Below are 17200 nucleotides of genomic sequence, written 5' to 3'. Positions count from 1 at the left end.
TCATTAAAATACGCAATAGACAGTTTCAGTTGTGGCGACTCATTTATCAGATAGTCTTTCCATAACAACACCACTGGCATTGATCAGGATTACTACACGGATAAACGAGTTATAAAGAACAGCAGTTCGGTTTATTCCAATTTGTGTTCAGAATTTTTAAACATGGAAGAGGTACAACCTATACGACGTGACTTACTTTAAGATGTTTACCACTAATGTTGTCAGCACATATTCTACGTTTCTTTCCCCTTGTTGGAGGTATTATCTCACATTTATCCACATGCAAAGAGAGTTGCCAGTCATAAAACAAAGCGGTCCGAGTCTGTCTGCAAATTCCTTAGGATCGTCCAATTATGATACTTACGTCCACACACCAACGTAGTCAGAACGTAATCTTATAGTGTTGCTGATAGTATCTGTTAAATCGTTTACGTCAGTTAACGTGTGCGAAATAGGAGCCCAGTTGTGCCCTTAGCGACTCTGTAGAGGAGGGTGTTACCTAGTTGCTTGTGCATGGGCTATGGCTACTCTGATGACTTGGAAGAACTCGTTTCCGTAGTGAGGTCACGTAACTCCCCAGGCGTGGTATTGCGCCGTTCCTACCACGATCTGTTCCGAACAGGCGAAGCGTGGCTCACGAACGTCACGTGGCCAATTAGCACTCACACATCGTCTGACGCATTGCGCCTTGACGTGCTGAATGAGTAATTTCTCCCGTCACGAGCTCGCTCGAAGGAAAGAACTGGTTAATATTGCGCGAGAACCAGGACAAGGTACGACCACCTACAACGATCGCTGTCTAGCTAGGTATTGCAGGGCTGGTATTATCGGTGTTTCGGCTCTACGTTTCACCCTTTCAGATTTTCATCACTACGATCAACGCGGCTCTTCGTCTTGTCGACCACGAACTCATTGGAGATGGAGTACAAGTTCATAGAGGGGAAAAACGGCAGAAGAAATCGGCCGTGCTGTTTCAAAGGAATCATACCGGCATTCGCCTTAACCACGTTAGGAAAAAACACGGAAAATCTAAATCTGGTTGGCCGAACGAGAAAATTTTGTTCCCGCGTATACACTATCTAAGCAAAAATACCTGCACAGGTATCACTTGCCGTAGATGTACGGTATTTCGCTTTTATGACGGAGTGAACCTACTGGTGACACAGTAAGGTGCCTGTCTATGCAGGAATGACAGCCCAATGTTCCTCGAGAAACAAAAACGGGGAAAGGTCTGGTGCGAAGTGGACATTGTGATTCACCCCAAATGTGTTCCAATAATTTATTCATGTAACGTCTAAATAAAGTAATCATTTTAATAATCATTTCAACCATCAGATGCCCTCAATTTTATTCCATTAATGCACCGTTCGTATAAAATACATTACTAGCTAATTTCGGCCTTATTCCACTTTCAGATTTAATTTATTCCGTTCTGGCTGTGAGTAAGGTTATCGGCTGCACGGCGTATTATGGAACTTGTGCTTGTAAGCTGATTGGTATGTGCAACACTATATTTGCATCATTCAACAGATGTGGGTGTGGGAAAGTACCTGTCCTTACAACATGAAACAAACTTTTACATTTGGCAGACACATCACCAATAAAATACATCTGGAAACTTCCTCATGTTCAAACGCCAGTATGTAATTTACGTACTTGACATGGCCAAGCAGGCGTTAGCTGGGATAGATACCGGGGAAAAATCAGACAACGCCCGAAGGCCAATGCTTTGAATATGTGGCAGTTGTGGGGGGTACGGGCAGGCACCGTTTCCCTAATAAAAGTTTTTTTTTAACCTTTAAAATTTTACAACTGTATTAACTTGACTTGTATAATAATAAGAGAACATTTATCATCAAGAACAACAAGATCCTCAGTATAGTTTGTTTATGAAAGTTCCTGAAGTATTATTTTAACGGATCAAATAACAGCTCTCAGAATCAATTTACAACGCTCAAAACTCAAAATCCCCTCTTGAACAAAGGAAAAATATACAAATTGCCTAATGCAAGGTTAAATAAAAGATGCTAGGGCCACAAGGCGATACTTAAATTTTCGTAGATATCACCTCTGATCGCTGAAAGCAATAAAATATTCTCAAAAGCTGCGACATTGTCGCGAATAAAACAGTGACCCGTATAAATAATTAGTTTCCTTAAATTTACGTCTATGGTCACAAACTTTTTGATAACATATTACCGGTTTCGGTCTATAATGACCATTATAAAGTCTGTTTTATAAAAACAAATAAAACAGATCTGAAAATCGTGATTATAGACCGAAACCGGTAATCTGTTAACAAAAATTTTGTGAACATAGGCGTAAATTAAAGGAAACAATAAAATATTGATCACATAAGTCTGACTACTATGAGCTTACACTCAAACCCCGTAGCCTCTACGATGCACATCGTATCACAAAATATTTTCCTTCCTTTTAAACGCTTTACACCATAAACCTGCCTACATGTGATGCATACTACACCCAGTGAATAATGGCAAATTATTAAGCATAGATATTATAATTAACCAGGCATGTAATCTTTCCCTTTCAAAATAAACAAAAAAACACACACATCAACTCTTAATCTCAGTGATTACATACGTTTAAAAAAATTGTACGATACGTATCTTTTGATTTCGTCGTGGTCATGCTTTGTTGTGCAGCGTGTTCCCCTTCAGGATCACAACCAACTTGGATAATGGGATCATACGTCGATGTGGATGCGCCTCGCAAATCTTAAAACGGGCGAGGGAGCAGTTGCGGTACTTCTTAATACTTCGACTATACCGCAGTGCACCAAACTGCAGTACGGTGGGGCAGACAAGAGACAAATCAACAATTGTTGCAAGGTAACCTCAGGAAAGGTAATAAGGAAACATCTGGGGCTTTAAACTCTTAGGAGGGCCACACCAAACCACAGAATGACGTCCCAAACTAAATTATGAAAATACTACGATTTCGCCACGACAAGTAGAACGGTAAAATATCATAAGAAGTCAACTGCAATTCACACGATTCATTAGCGTCCCGCCGGCCACTGTGGCCGAGCGGTTCCAGGAGCTTCAGTCCGAAACCGCGCTGCTGCTACGGTCGCAGGTTGGAATTCTGCCTCGGGCATGGATGTGTGCGATGTCCTTAGGTTAGTTAGGTTTAAGTAGTTCTAAATCAAGGAGACTGATCACCTGTGTTGATAAGTCCCATAGTGCTTAGAGCCATTTTAACCATTAGTGTCCTACTGAAAAGCTCCAAAGTCAATCTTTCCCTTACTACTAACACTTAATAGTACCTCCAAAGTTCACTCGTAGACACTACCCGAATGTCAATTACTCTTTATAACTATAGATAGAGTTTAACACGCTGGGTGACAACTTAGGTTTCTTAGTATGACAAGCAATGATTCGGTCCTTCACTTTAGGGTCGACCTTCGATCCAAAACATTTACTTTAAAGTAGCTAAATAGATGCCAGTGCCGATATCAACGCTCTCCTGCCAAGGGGCGCTCTAACTGGAGACTGCAGTACCGAAGCAAAGCTTACACCACTCACAATATCTATATACGCGCCATCGACATGCACCTTTTTAGAATTCTTGTGTTCAACTCATACACCAAACTTGTCGTAACTCTTCGTCGGAATCCAAGGGCAGAACCAAGAAATCACGTTTCAGCCCTTGAATGCCCACACGATGGTCGCCATCGGGACAGCACTGGCTCCCCACACTAGGATCTCCGAGCCCAAGGCGTTCCGTCCCCAACCGACTGCTTCTGCGGGACCTACCGACAAAGCGGCCTTGCCCTCCGACACCGACGTCGCTCCTCACGGACAGTCCAGAGCTAACTCACAGCAAGCCCCTTTTCCCTCATTCTGTCCGCCTCGCGGCGCGTGGGAAGCCAACTCGCCAAAAATATGCGGCGGCCAGGGACTCCAATCCGATCTCGATATATCGAAAAACAAAAAACAAAAACAATTAAATATCGAGCCGTACAGGCTCAGTACATACTGCGTTAAAGTAATAAAAATGATACCCTACGGTGGTTAAAATAGTTCCATCATTTAGACCAATCAGAGCGCTGGGCAGAAAACCACATTTCAGGAATGTTGTTGTCCACAAAAGCGTTGACTCACAGATGCTGCCTTTACAACTGGTTGCACTATCACGCTGATACAATCAACCATCGTACGCCTGCTTAGCTGGGTGGTAATATGCTCGCATCCCATGCAAGCAAGCCCGGGATCGATTCCCGGTCGTGTTGGCGATTTTCCCCGCTCGTGGATAGGGTGCTGTGTTGTCCTCATCATCATTTCATCCTCACCTGCGGCACGCAAGTGGCCCAATGCGTCGACTCGAGACTTGCACTCGGTGGCCGAACTTCCCCAGATAGGGGACTCGCGGCCAACAATTCGATACGATCATTTCATTTCACTTTCAGTCAACCATCGTCTCCGAATCGTCCCCCTTCCGTACGGAGAACAGAATTCTCTAAAATTTTTTGTGTTCTTCCACATCTAGCGTTCCGTATATATATAAAAAAAGTTTTGCATCACCTCGTTTCCGAGAGTTCCGGAACCTGTACAGTAAACTGGAACAGCGATGAACATAAACATCATTTCCGCGCTTTTTATTGCTCATGGAAACCACACACTGTTTGTTGTACCATCATACAGTGAGACCTTCACAAGTGGTGGCCCAAATTGCTGTACATACTGGTACCTCTAATACCTAGTAAAGCATACTCTAGCATTGAAGCATCATCATGGCATACTGTCCACAAGTTCATCAAGGCAGATTGTCCCACTCCTCGCCGGCGATTCGGCTTAGATCCCTCAGAGTGGTTGGTGGGTCACGTCGTCCATAAACAGCCCTTTTCAATCTATCCCAGGGATGTACGATAGGGTTCACGTCTGGAGAACATGTTGCCCGCTCTAGTAGAGCGATGTCGTTATGCTGAAGGAAGTCATTCACAAGATGTGCACGACGGGGGCGCGAGTTGCCGTCCATGAAGACAAATGCCTCACCGATATGCTGCCGATGCGGTTGCACTATCGATCGGAGGATGGCCTTCACGTACAGCCGTTCCGATGCCTTCCATGACCACCAGCGGCGTACGTTGGCCCCACATAATGTCACCCCAAAACAGCAGGGAACCTCCACCTTGCTGCACTCACTGGAGAGTGTGTCTAAGGCGTTCAGTCTGACCAGGTTGCCTCCACACACGTCTCCGACGATTGTCTGGTGGAAGGCATAAGCGACACTCATCGGTGAAGAGAACGTGATGCCAATCCTGAGCGGTCCATTCGGCATGTTGTTGGGCCCATCTGTACGGCGCTGCATGGTGTCGTGGTTACAAAGATGGCCCTCGCGATGGACGTCGGGGGTGAAATGGTTCAAATGGCTCTAAGCACTATGGGACTCAACTGCTGAGGTCATTAGTCCCCTAGAACTTAGAACTAGTTGAACCTAACTAACCTAAGGACATCACACACATCCATGCGCCGAGGCAGGATTCGAACCTGCGACTGTAGCAGCAGCGCGGTTCCAGACTACAGCGCCAGAACCACGCGGCCACTTCGGCCGGCTCGGGGGTGAAGTTGCGCATCATGCAGCCTATTGCGCACAGTTTCAGTCGTAACACGACGTCCTGCGGCTGCACGAAAAGCGTTATTCAACATGGTGGCGTTGCTCCCAGGGTTCCTCCGAGTCATAATCCGTAGGTAGCGGTCATCCACTGCAGTAGTAGCCGTTGGGTGGTTCATCGACAGTTCCTGTCTCTCTGTATCTCCTCCATGTCCGTCTTGGTTCACTCCGAGACGCCTGGACACTTCCCTTTTGAGAGCCCTTCGTGGCACAAAGTAACAATGTGGTCGCGATCGAACCGCGGTATTGACCGTCTGTTCATAGTTGAACTACAGACATCGCGAGCCGTATACCTCCTCCCTGGTGGAATTACTGGAACTGATCGGCTGTCTGACCACACAGTCTGATAGGCGCTGCTCATGCATGGTTGCTTACATCTTTGGTCGGGTTTAGTGACATCTCTGGTCAAAGAGACTCTGTCTGCGACACAATATCCAAGGTCAACGTCTATCTTCAGGAGTTCTGGAAACTGGGCTCATGCAACACTTTTTTTATGCGTGTATTAAGCTCAATAATGGGATCACTCTGTAGCCACGGAAAACACCCACAGCATACCAACAATCTGTACTTGACTGTTAGCACTGAAAGTGATTGCAGCTAACGTTGTCCACGCCGACCCCAAAGCCCTCCGTCACTGTGCCACAGGGTACAGCGTGAGCCACAACTCGTTTCCAGTCATCCATGGAGGTGTAGCGTCCTTCTTTGCAGCAGCTCAGTCACCGTTTGCCACCGACTTCAGAAACGTGCAGCTTATAAAGAGATGTTAGACCGTTGTACCAACTGTTTTCAACTCGCACAGTCATTGTGCTAGCCGGACGGCTGGCGTTACTTTGGGAAGTCACGAGTGATACCATCAGATGGCCTCAAGAAGATTTTTACAGCCTCCCTGAGCAGTGCTCGACAGTCCCCATCCGTCAGTGCATGAAGACTGTTCGTGGTTTAGCTGTCATTGTTCCACCCTGTTTCCAGTTCACGCTCACGTCACCAACAGTCGCCTGATGGAGTATTAGAATGGTTGAAACGCCCCTGACGGATCTGTCACTCAGGTGCCATTCACTTTCGAAGCCACTCAGCTGCCCTGAGTGACCCATCCTATTGCTTCTCTACTGGTAACACAGTTCTGTCTGACTCCCCTTGTACTGTCGGGTCGGCACCTCGTGATATCTAACGCTCATTTACGCGTTACATAGGAATGTCCGGATACTTTTGAACATAGCCTTAACGTGCGACAAATTGCTAGATCTTCGTTATTCTGAGTTAAAGTAAATCTTGTGTTAGGTATCACTCGCTGGTTGATGTCTTGTTATAATTTTTACTGGGCTAATTTAAAGGTAATGGTGTTGGGCAGATGTTTGTAACTGTCACAAGATTGCGGTATGGAACTGTATTGTCTCTTGACAAGTTCACAGAGCATCCTCTTATATATTCTATAAAGTAGACATGTTGCGTATTTCTCGTTCAAACGAATAAAGCAGAACTGAGTAAGCAATTACCTTCTCCCGTTTAACGACAAGTAAAGGTCGTTCAAAGTTGAATCGATGTTAGTAAGGTGTATGCTCTACATTTCTGAAATTAAGAAACATAAAACTGAATTACACACATCAAAAAAAGTTCTCCATTACCTCGATTCCGAGTACATAAAACAGGAATAGACATCAACATAGACATCATTTACGCCCTTTTTATTGCTCATGAAAACTACACGTTGCATGTTGTACCACCATACAGCGAGACCTTCAGAGGTGGTGGTCCACACTGCTGTACACACTGGTACATCTAATGCACAGTAGCACGTCCGCATGCATTGATGCATCTCTGTATTCGTCGTGGCATACTATCCACAAGGTCATCAAGGCACTGTTGGTCCAGATTGTCCCACTCCTCAACGGCGATTCTGCGTAGATCTCTGAGAGTTATTGGTGGGTCACGTCGTCTGTAAACAGCCCTTTTGAATCTGTCCCAGGCGTATTCTATAGGGTTAATGTATGGAGAACATGCTGGCCACTCTAGTCGAGCGATGTTGTTATCCTGAAGGAAGTCATTCACAGAATGTGCACGATGGGGGCGCGAATTGTCGTTTATGAATACGAATGCCTCACCAATATGCTGCCGAGAAGGTTGCACTATCGGTCGGGGAATTGCATTCACGTATCATACAGCCGTTACGACACCTCCCATGGCCACCAGCGGCCCTACATAATGCCACCCCAAAACATCGGGGAACCTCCACCTTGCTGCACTCGCTGGACAGTGTGTCTAAGGCATTCAGCCTGACTGGGTTGCCTCCAAACACGTCTGCGACAACTGTCTATTTGAAGGCATATGCTATACTCATCGGCGAAGAGAACGTAATGTCCATCCTGAGTGGTCCATTTGGCATTTTGTTGGGCCCATGTGTACCGTGCTGGAAGGCGTCCTGGTTGCGAAGACGGTCCCCTCCGAGTCATAATCCACAGGTAGTGGTCATCCACTGCAGTAGTAGCCCTTGGGTGGCCTGAGCAACGCATGTCACCGACAGTTCCTGTCTCTCTGTATCTCCTCCATCTCCCAACAACATCGCTTTGGTTCATTCCGAGACGCCCAGACACTTCCCTTGTTGAGAGCCCTTTCTGGCACAAAGTAACAATGCGGACGCGATCGAACCGCGGTATTGACCGTCCAGGCATGGATGAATTACAGACAACACGAGCCGCGTACCTCCTTCCTGGTGGAATGACTGGAACTGATCAGCTGTCGGACCCCCTCCGTCTAATACGCGCTGTTCATACGTGGTTGTTTACATCCTTGGGCGGGTTTAGTGACATCTCTGAACAGTCAAAGTGACTGTGTCTGTGATACAATATCCACAGTCAGCGTCTGTCTTCAGGAGTTCTGGGAACCTGGGTGATGCAAAGATCCAAATAATGAACGGTCCAAAACTGCAACCAAAGATTTCTTGCAGAAGTAGTGCTCTCTTGAGCTCTTTCAATTGTTCCAGCCTCCCCCCCTCTTCTGACTAAGAATTTCGTCAGGTATGCGTTCGTATCAAGACAGACGCTGGCATTGGGAACTGACATCCAAATGTTCCCAAAGGAGCCACCCTTTCTCACAGTGATCGGCCCTTCTACATATGTCTTGTCAAATGACCGCGACAGGAAACGCAGCTGAATTAGAGCTATCGCAGAGTTTTTTCGACAGACTTTCTTCCATTGTGACGTTCGTGGATCGAACGGGGAAGGAGACACAGCCCTTCGCCACAAACCATAATGTCGTTTGCGCAGTATTGATGTACACTGCGGGAAAAAAATTAGTACACTTGTAAAGCTTCGTAGCTTTTCGTCTGGTGATGTCATATGCCATCTGCAGGACAGCAGATGCACTGATAATGGTCTTAATGTCGTCCGCCGACAGATAGGGCAGTGGCGTAGCTACAAATGTGCCACCTGTGGTTAACTCATTAATAGGGAATACTGACAGCCAGAAGGCTCAGTGAAGTCCAGACGTGTGAAGCGACCAGGCAACCTGGCCACGGAGCTGCACTTCTATTTCCTACAGCCAAATGAAACAGTTTGAAAGGAGTCAGATCGTGGCCGAGTAGCGGTTTTGTCCGTTCAGAGGATTGCCACTCAAGTAGGATGTGCTGTGTTCTTTATGCAACGATGTCCGTGTCAGTGATCCCTTGAACATTCTTACGCCCGTAGATGAGGCTTTGGACGTCGATGAAGCAGGGACACCCGCCAAGATTGACGTATAGTGAGGGCAGCAGTGGCAGATCCTACAACTACCAAAGCATTGATAATTAAGAGGACTTGTGAGCCCAGACGATGTGCACGGCTCGACTAGTGCCATCAGAGGATGACTTGGAATGGCGAGGCACGGGATTAAGCGACCAGAACAGGTTCTACCTGCACGAAAGTGAGTGGAAAAAACCGACTGAAAAAAAAGCGCAGGTGACGCTTGTATATAACAAGGGTACAAGGACGGATCCTCAAAATTACAGACCAATATCCTTAACATCGGTTTGTTGCAGGATTCTCGAACGTATTCTCGTTCCGAATATAATGAATTTCCTTGAGACAGAGAAGTAGTTGCTGTCCAAGCATCAGCACGGCTTTAGAAAGCATCGCTCCTGCGAAACGCAACTCGCCCTTTTTTCACATGATATTTTGCGAACCATGGATGATGGGTATCAGACAAATGCCATATTCCTTGACTTCCGGAAAGCGTTTGACTCGGTGCCCCACTGCAGACTCCTAACTAAGGTACGAGCATATGGGATTGGTTCCCAAATGTGTGAGTGTCTCAAAGACTTCTTAAGTAATAGAACCCAGTACGGTGTCCTCGATGGGAATGTTCATTGGAGGTGAGGGTATCATCTGGAGTGCCCCAGGGAAGTGTGGTAGGTCCGCTGTTGTTTTCTATCTACATAAATGATCTTTTGGACAGGGTGGATAGCAATGTGCGGCTGTTTGCTGATGATGTGGTGTACGGGAAGGTGTCGTCGTTGAGTGACTGTAGGAGGATACAAATGACTTGGACAGGATTTGTGATTGGTGTAAAGAATGGCAGCTAGCTCCAAATATACATAAATGTAAATTAATGCAGATGAATAGGAAAAAGAATCCCGTAATGTTTGAATACTCTATTAGCAGTGTAGCGCTTGACACAGTCACATAGATTAAATATTTGGGCGTAACATTGCAGTGCGATATGAAGTGGGACAAGCATGTAATGGCGGTTGTGGGGAAGACGGTTAGTCGTCTTCGGTTCGTTGGTAGAATTTTGGGAAGATGTGGTTCATCTGTAAAGGAGACCGCTTATAAAACACTAATACGACCTATTCTTGAGTACTGCTCGATCGGATTGAGGGAGGACATAGAAGCAATTCAGAGGCGGGCTGCTAGATTTGTTACTGGTAGGTTTGATGAGAACGCGAGTGTTACGGAAATGCTTCAGGAACTCGGGTGGCCGTCTCTAGAGGAAAGGAGGCGTTGTTTTCGCGAATCGCTACTGAGGAAATTTAGAGAACCAGCATTTGAGGCTGACTGCAATACAATTTTACTGCCGCCAACTTACATTTCGCGGAAAGACCACAAAGATAAGATAAGAGAGATTAGGGCTCGTACAGAGGCATATAGGCAGACATTTTCCCCTCGTTCTGTTTGGGAGTGGAACAGGGAGAGAAGATGGTTATTGTGGTACGAGGCACCCTCCGCCACGCACCGTATGGTGGATTGCAGAGTATGTATGTAGATGTAGATGTATGAGGGTCACTTCAAAAGAAATGCACACTATTTTTTTAAAAATGCATCTTTTATTCTAGATGTTTGAAAGTTTTACAGTGTGTAGATCCATCCTTTAGGAACAATATTTTATTTCTCCACATAATTTACATCGCACTCAACAGCCTTGCGCCATCTTGGAACCACCGACTGTATACCCGCACGGCGAAATTCTGGACCAACCTGTTAGAGACTGTTTAGCAGGGTGCACGAGGGAGTCGTCATCTACGAACCTTGTTCCACAAAGAAAGTCTCTCAGTTTCCCAAAGAGATGATAGTCACATGGAGCCAGGTCAGGACTGTAACGGGGGTGGTTCGCTGCATACCGTTTTTCTTGTTTCTTTGTGAGCCACTGTCAACATCCTGGGAACCCACCTGGCACAAACCTTTTTTAACGCCAACACTTTCAGTATTCTGCAAACAATTCCTTCCCCTGATCCCAGTGTAGCGTGACAATTCGTTCACTGTGATGCGTCTGTCAGCAGTCACCAATTCGTTAACTCTCTGCACATTGTCTGGAGCGTGTGCAGTACGAGGCCTGCCGCTGCGAGGACAATCCTCAGTATTGCCGTGCCCGCTTTCATCACGTAACCGGCTTGCCCACCGACTAACTGTTCTGCGGTCGACAGAAGCATCTCCATACACCTTTTCAACCTCTTGTGGGTGTTTTCCACTGTCTCGTTTTCTGAGCACAAGAATTCTGTGACAGCATGTTGCTGCTGATGAACGTCAAGTGTAGCAGCCATTTTGAAAACATGCTGTGACGGCGCCACTGACGGGAACAGGTTGAACTAAGTTTGAAAGCAAGCGGGAAGGATGTCTCTGCACACTGTAAGACTTTCACACATGCAGAATGAAAACTGTATTATTACAAAAATAGTGTGCATTTCTTTGGGAGTGACCCTCGTAGTTCCAACGCACAAAACAGACCTACTGAGCACTCTCTTGTGGAGTGCAGTCGTCTAAGACCCTATCCCAGGCCGAATTGTCTGGGGCGCGATAAGCTACAACTCCCGGTCACCTTTGAGTTCTGGAGGGGACGCTATTGTGCACTAGGCACGTGATGAATGTTGTTACACCCGTTCTTTTATCAAACTTGCGAGAGGAATGTGATGTGTTATTTTAACAGCATAAAGCTCGTCCACACATTCGCAGTGAAACTCAGCGTGCCCTGGAAGACGTGCATTAACTTCCCTCTCCAGCACTATCTTTCGACTTGTCTCCCATCGAGCACGTGTGGCATATGATGGGACGAGAAGTGGCTCATGTCACTCGTCAACCAGCAACTGTTACAGATGCATAACGCATCACAGAACAGTATTTTCCGTCTGTGTAATCAAACTAATGACAGAGTCAGCGCGTGAACTGCCTCCGTGAAGACTAAACAATGAGTTACTATGTTTCAGTAAAAGTCGAGACCTAGTACCTCAGAACCGCTCGTGCTATTTATCTGTAAATGTACACTACTGGCCATTAAAATTGCTACACCACGAAGATGTCGTGCTACAGACGCGTAGTTTAACCGACAGGAAGAAGATGCTGTGATATGCAAATGATTAGCTTTTCAGAGCATTCACACAAGGTTGGCGCCGGTGGCGACACCTACAACGTGCTGACATGAGGAAAGTTTCCAACCGATTTCTCATACACAAACAGCATTTCACCGGCGTTGACTGGCGAAACGTTGTTGTGATGCCTCGTGTAAGGAGGAGAAATGCGTACCATCACGTTTCCGACTTTGATAAAGGCCGGACTGTAGCCTATAGCGTATGCGGTTTATCGTATCGCGACATTGCTGCTCGCGTTGGTCGAGCTCCAATGACTGTTAGCAGAATATGGAATCGGTGGGTTCAAGAGGGTAATACGGAACGCCGTGCTGGATCCCAACGGCCTCGTATCACTAGCAGTCGAGATGACATCCATGGCTGTAATGGATCGGGCAGCCACGTCTCGATCCCAGAGACAACAGATGAGGATGTTTGCAAGACAACAACCATGTGCACGAACAGTTCGGCGACGTTTGCAGCAGCATGGACTATCAGCTCGGAGACCATGGCTGCGGTTACCCTTGACGCTGCATCACAGACAGGAATGCCTGCGATGGTGTACTCAACGACAAACCTGGGTGCACGAATGGCAAAACGTCATTTTTTCGAGTGCATCCAGGTTCTGTTTACAGCATCATGATGGTCGCATCCGTGTTTGGTGACATCGCGGTGAACGCACATTAGAAGCGTGTATTCGTCATCGCCATACTGGCGTATCACCCGGCGTGATGGTATGGGGTGACATTAGTTACACGTCTCGGTAACCCCTTGTTAACATTGACGGCACTCTGAACAGTGGACGTTACATTTAAGATGTGTTACGACCCGTGGCTCTACCGTTCATTCGATCCCTGTGAAACCCTACATTTCAGCAGGATAATGCACGATCGCATGTTGCAGGTCCTGTACGGGCCATTCTGGATACAGAAAATGTTCGACTGCTGCCCTGGCCAGCACATTCTCCAGATCTCTCACCAATTGAAAACGACTGGTCAATGGTGCCCGAGCAACTGGCTCGTCACAATACGCCAGTCACTACTCATGATGAACTGTGGTACGTTGAAGCTGCATGGGCAGCTGTACCTGTACGCCCCACAAGCTTTGTTTGACTCAATGCTTAGGCGTATCAAGGTCGTTATTACGGCCAGAGGTGGTTGTCCTGGGTACTGATTTCTCGGGATCCACGCACCCAAATTGCGTGAAAATCTAATCACATGTCTGTTCTAGTATAATATATTTGTACAATGAATATCCGTTATCCTCTGCGTTTCTTCTTGGCATAGCAATTTTAATGACTAATAGTGTAATCACTTCATGTCTTCCATATGAAGTGTGCAACAATAAAGCTTGATTAATTTGGAAACCTCTAAAATGGTGTAGTAATTTATTTTTTACGGCAGCATAGATATAGAATACCGGCTGGTCTGGAATTTGTCTGTTACCAACAACTACAATCGAAAATTAACGCACAACAAATTGTATTCCTTACCTATGGTCAATATTTACTGAGTTAAAAAACTTGAAGCTCCAAATTAGTGGTTGCGAAGAAATCATATCTCAGAGTGAAGCGCTTGATTTGATTTGGGCTAAAAGGTAAAATCGACTCGTCCCGCTGCATTACATCCAAAAGCTGGTTCGTTTTTACCTTGCCTTGAGGCAAGCGTTCCAGCCAGTCACATTTACGCGATATTACTTGAACAGTTACGAAAATATTTATTTGGAATACGTTACACAAGAACCGCCTGTGCTTTGCTGCAATTAAAACAAATAATATTTACAGAAATACATCCGCAACGGTAAACAAATTCTCTGTTGCTCAGATAACACACGAAATTTCAACGTTACGGCATATATCAAGACGTGTAAATATTTCAATGTAAACATCACGCGGTATTAAAATTTTTCTCTGGTTTCGAATTAGTTTCAAATTATAAAAGTGTGTGAGCGGCAGTTATTGAATTAACGGCAATGTATCTTCGTAAATGTGCTCTTTCCATCGTCATCATGACGGGTATGTCGCCGGCCGCAGTGACCGAGCGGTACTGGGCGTTTCAGTCTGGAACCGCGCGACCGCTACGGTCGCAGGTTCGAATCCTGCCTCGGGCATGGATGTGTGTGATATCCTGAGATTCGTTAGGTTTAAGTAGTTCTAAGTTCTAGGGGACTGATGACCTCAGATGGTAAGTCCCATAGTGCTCAGAGCCATTTGAACCATTTTTAACGGGTGTGTGTACTTCGCGTAATACACATGTCATTCTTTTGATGCCGTCAGCTTGTTGTACTAATTCAGTCTTCTATATATTTATAAAATTTGGTGCATGTACGTATATTCATTCCACACTTCCTCCTAGACATCTGGATGGGTTCCAACCAAACTTGGTACACTGTGGGGACAAGGGCTACTTTCTTCCCTAGTGGTGAGAGAGTAAAACGAGCAGTTTAAATCACATTTTCTATATGTACGGCTTTTAAAGTGTTGTTGTTTTTGCTGTAGTTGTTGTTACTGTCTTTAATCAGAATCATTAGTTTGATGCAGCTCTCCATGCTATTCTGCCCTGTGCAAATCTCTTCATTTGCGAATAACTACTGCAACCTACTCCATTCTGAATCTGCTTAACATATACATCTCTTCGTCCCTGTCTGCGATTTTTGCATCTGTCTCTTCCCTCCAATACTAATCTTGTGGTTTCTTGATATCTCAGAATGTTTTCTATCAACCGATCCCTTCTTCTAGTCAGGTTGTGTCGCAGATCTTTTTTCTCCCAGTCCTACTCAGTACTCCCTCATTAGTTATGCGATCTACCCCTCTAATCTTTAGCATTCTTCTTTAGCCCCACGCTATAAGAGTTTTTATTTTCGTCTTGTCTAAACAGTTTATTGCCGATGTTACACTTCTATTCACTGCTAAACTCGAGACAAATGGCTTCAAATGGCTCTGAGCACTATGGGACTTAACTACTATGGTCATCAGTCCCCTAGAACTTAGAACTACTTAAACCTAACTAACCTAAGGACATCACACACATCCATGCCCGAGGCAGGATTCGAACCTGCGACCGTAGCAGTCGCGCGGTTCCGGACTGCGCGCCTAGAACCGCTAGACCACCGCGGCCGGCTCCAGACAAATACTTCAGAATAGCCTTCCTAACACATACATCTCTACTCTACGTTAACAAAATTTATCTTCTTCAGAAACGCTTTTCTTGCCACTGCCAGTCTACATTTTACATCTTCTCTTCTTTAGCCAGCATCAGTTAATCTGCTGCGCAAGGAGCAAACCTCATTTGATACGTTGTGTCTCGTATCCTAGTCTCAGCATCATCTCATTTAATTCGACTATATTCTTTTGTTTTGTTTTTAAGCATATTCATCTTATATGCTCCTTTCGAGACAATGTCCATTCCATTCAACTATTCTTTGCTGCCTGTGACAGAATTACTATGTCACTGGCAACCTCAAAGCAGTTCTTTGCATCTTCTCTCTGGACTCCAATTCCTACTCACCGTGCGAAGTGGAGCAGTGGTTAGCACACTGGACTCGCACTCGGCAGGACGATGGTTCAAACCCGCCTCCGACCATTCAGATTTAGGTGTACCGTGATCTCCCTAAATCGTTTCAAGCAAATGCCGGGATGGTTCCTTTCAAAGGGCACTACTGACTTCCTTACCCACTCTTGACACAATCCGGGCATGTTCTCAGTTTCTAATGACCTCGATTTCGACAGAACGTTAAACCCAATTTTCCTTCCTTTCCTTTTCTTAAATCCCATTCTAAATTTTTCATTGGTTTCCTTTACTGTTTACTCAATACAGTGAGTGAACAACACGGGGGATAGGTCACAACCCAGTCTCACTCCCATCTCAACCACTGTTTCCCTTCCACGCCCAGCGACTCTTATAACTGCCATCTGCTTTCTGTACACGTTGGAAACGGCCTTTCTGCACCGTATTTTGGTCCTGCTTCCTTCAGAATTTCAAAGAGATTATTCCAGTCAGCATTATCAAAAGCTTTCTCTAAGTCTACAAATGATACGAAAGGTAGTTTTGCCTTTCCTCATCCTATTTTGTAAGAGATGACGTAGGATCATAATTGAGTCACATGTTCCTACATTTCTTCGGAATCCAGACCAATCTTCCACGATGTCGACACCTACCATTTTTCCAGTCATCTATAAAGAATTCCTCTTGGTACTTTGTAGCCATGACATTAAACTGATAGCTCGGTAATATTCACACCTGTGAACACCTGCTTTCTTTGGAATTGGAATTATTATTTTCTTCCTGAAATCTGAAGGTATACATCTTGTACACCAGATGGAAGAGTTTTCTCATGGATAACTCTCCGAAGGATGCCAGTAGTTTTGTAGAAATATCGTCTGCTTCCAGAAACTTGTTTCGACTTTGGTCTTTCAGTGCTCTGGCAAATTCTTCTCGCAGTATCATATCCCCCACCTCATTTTCGTCTACCACCTCTTCCATTTCTGTAATATTGCGTTCAAGTACATATCCCTTGTATAGCTCTATATACTCCTTCCGCCTTTCAGCTCTCCCTTGTTTATTAAGGAATGGATTTCCATCTGAGTTTTAATATTCATACAGCTGTTTCCGTTTTCTTGAAAAAGCCTCTTTAGTTTTTTTGTATGATATCTACCTTTTTCCTAGTGATATATGCTTCTAAATCCTCATATTAAACATCTAGTTGTTCTTTCTTAGCTATTTTGCAGTTTCCTGTCAATCTCATTTTTTAGACGTTAGT

The sequence above is a fragment of the Schistocerca piceifrons genome, chromosome 9 (assembly GCF_021461385.2).
Source record: "Schistocerca piceifrons isolate TAMUIC-IGC-003096 chromosome 9, iqSchPice1.1, whole genome shotgun sequence".
NCBI lineage: Eukaryota > Metazoa > Arthropoda > Insecta > Orthoptera > Acrididae > Schistocerca > Schistocerca piceifrons.
The sequence above is the reverse complement of the archived record's forward strand: the minus strand, read 5'-3'. Positions refer to the sequence as shown.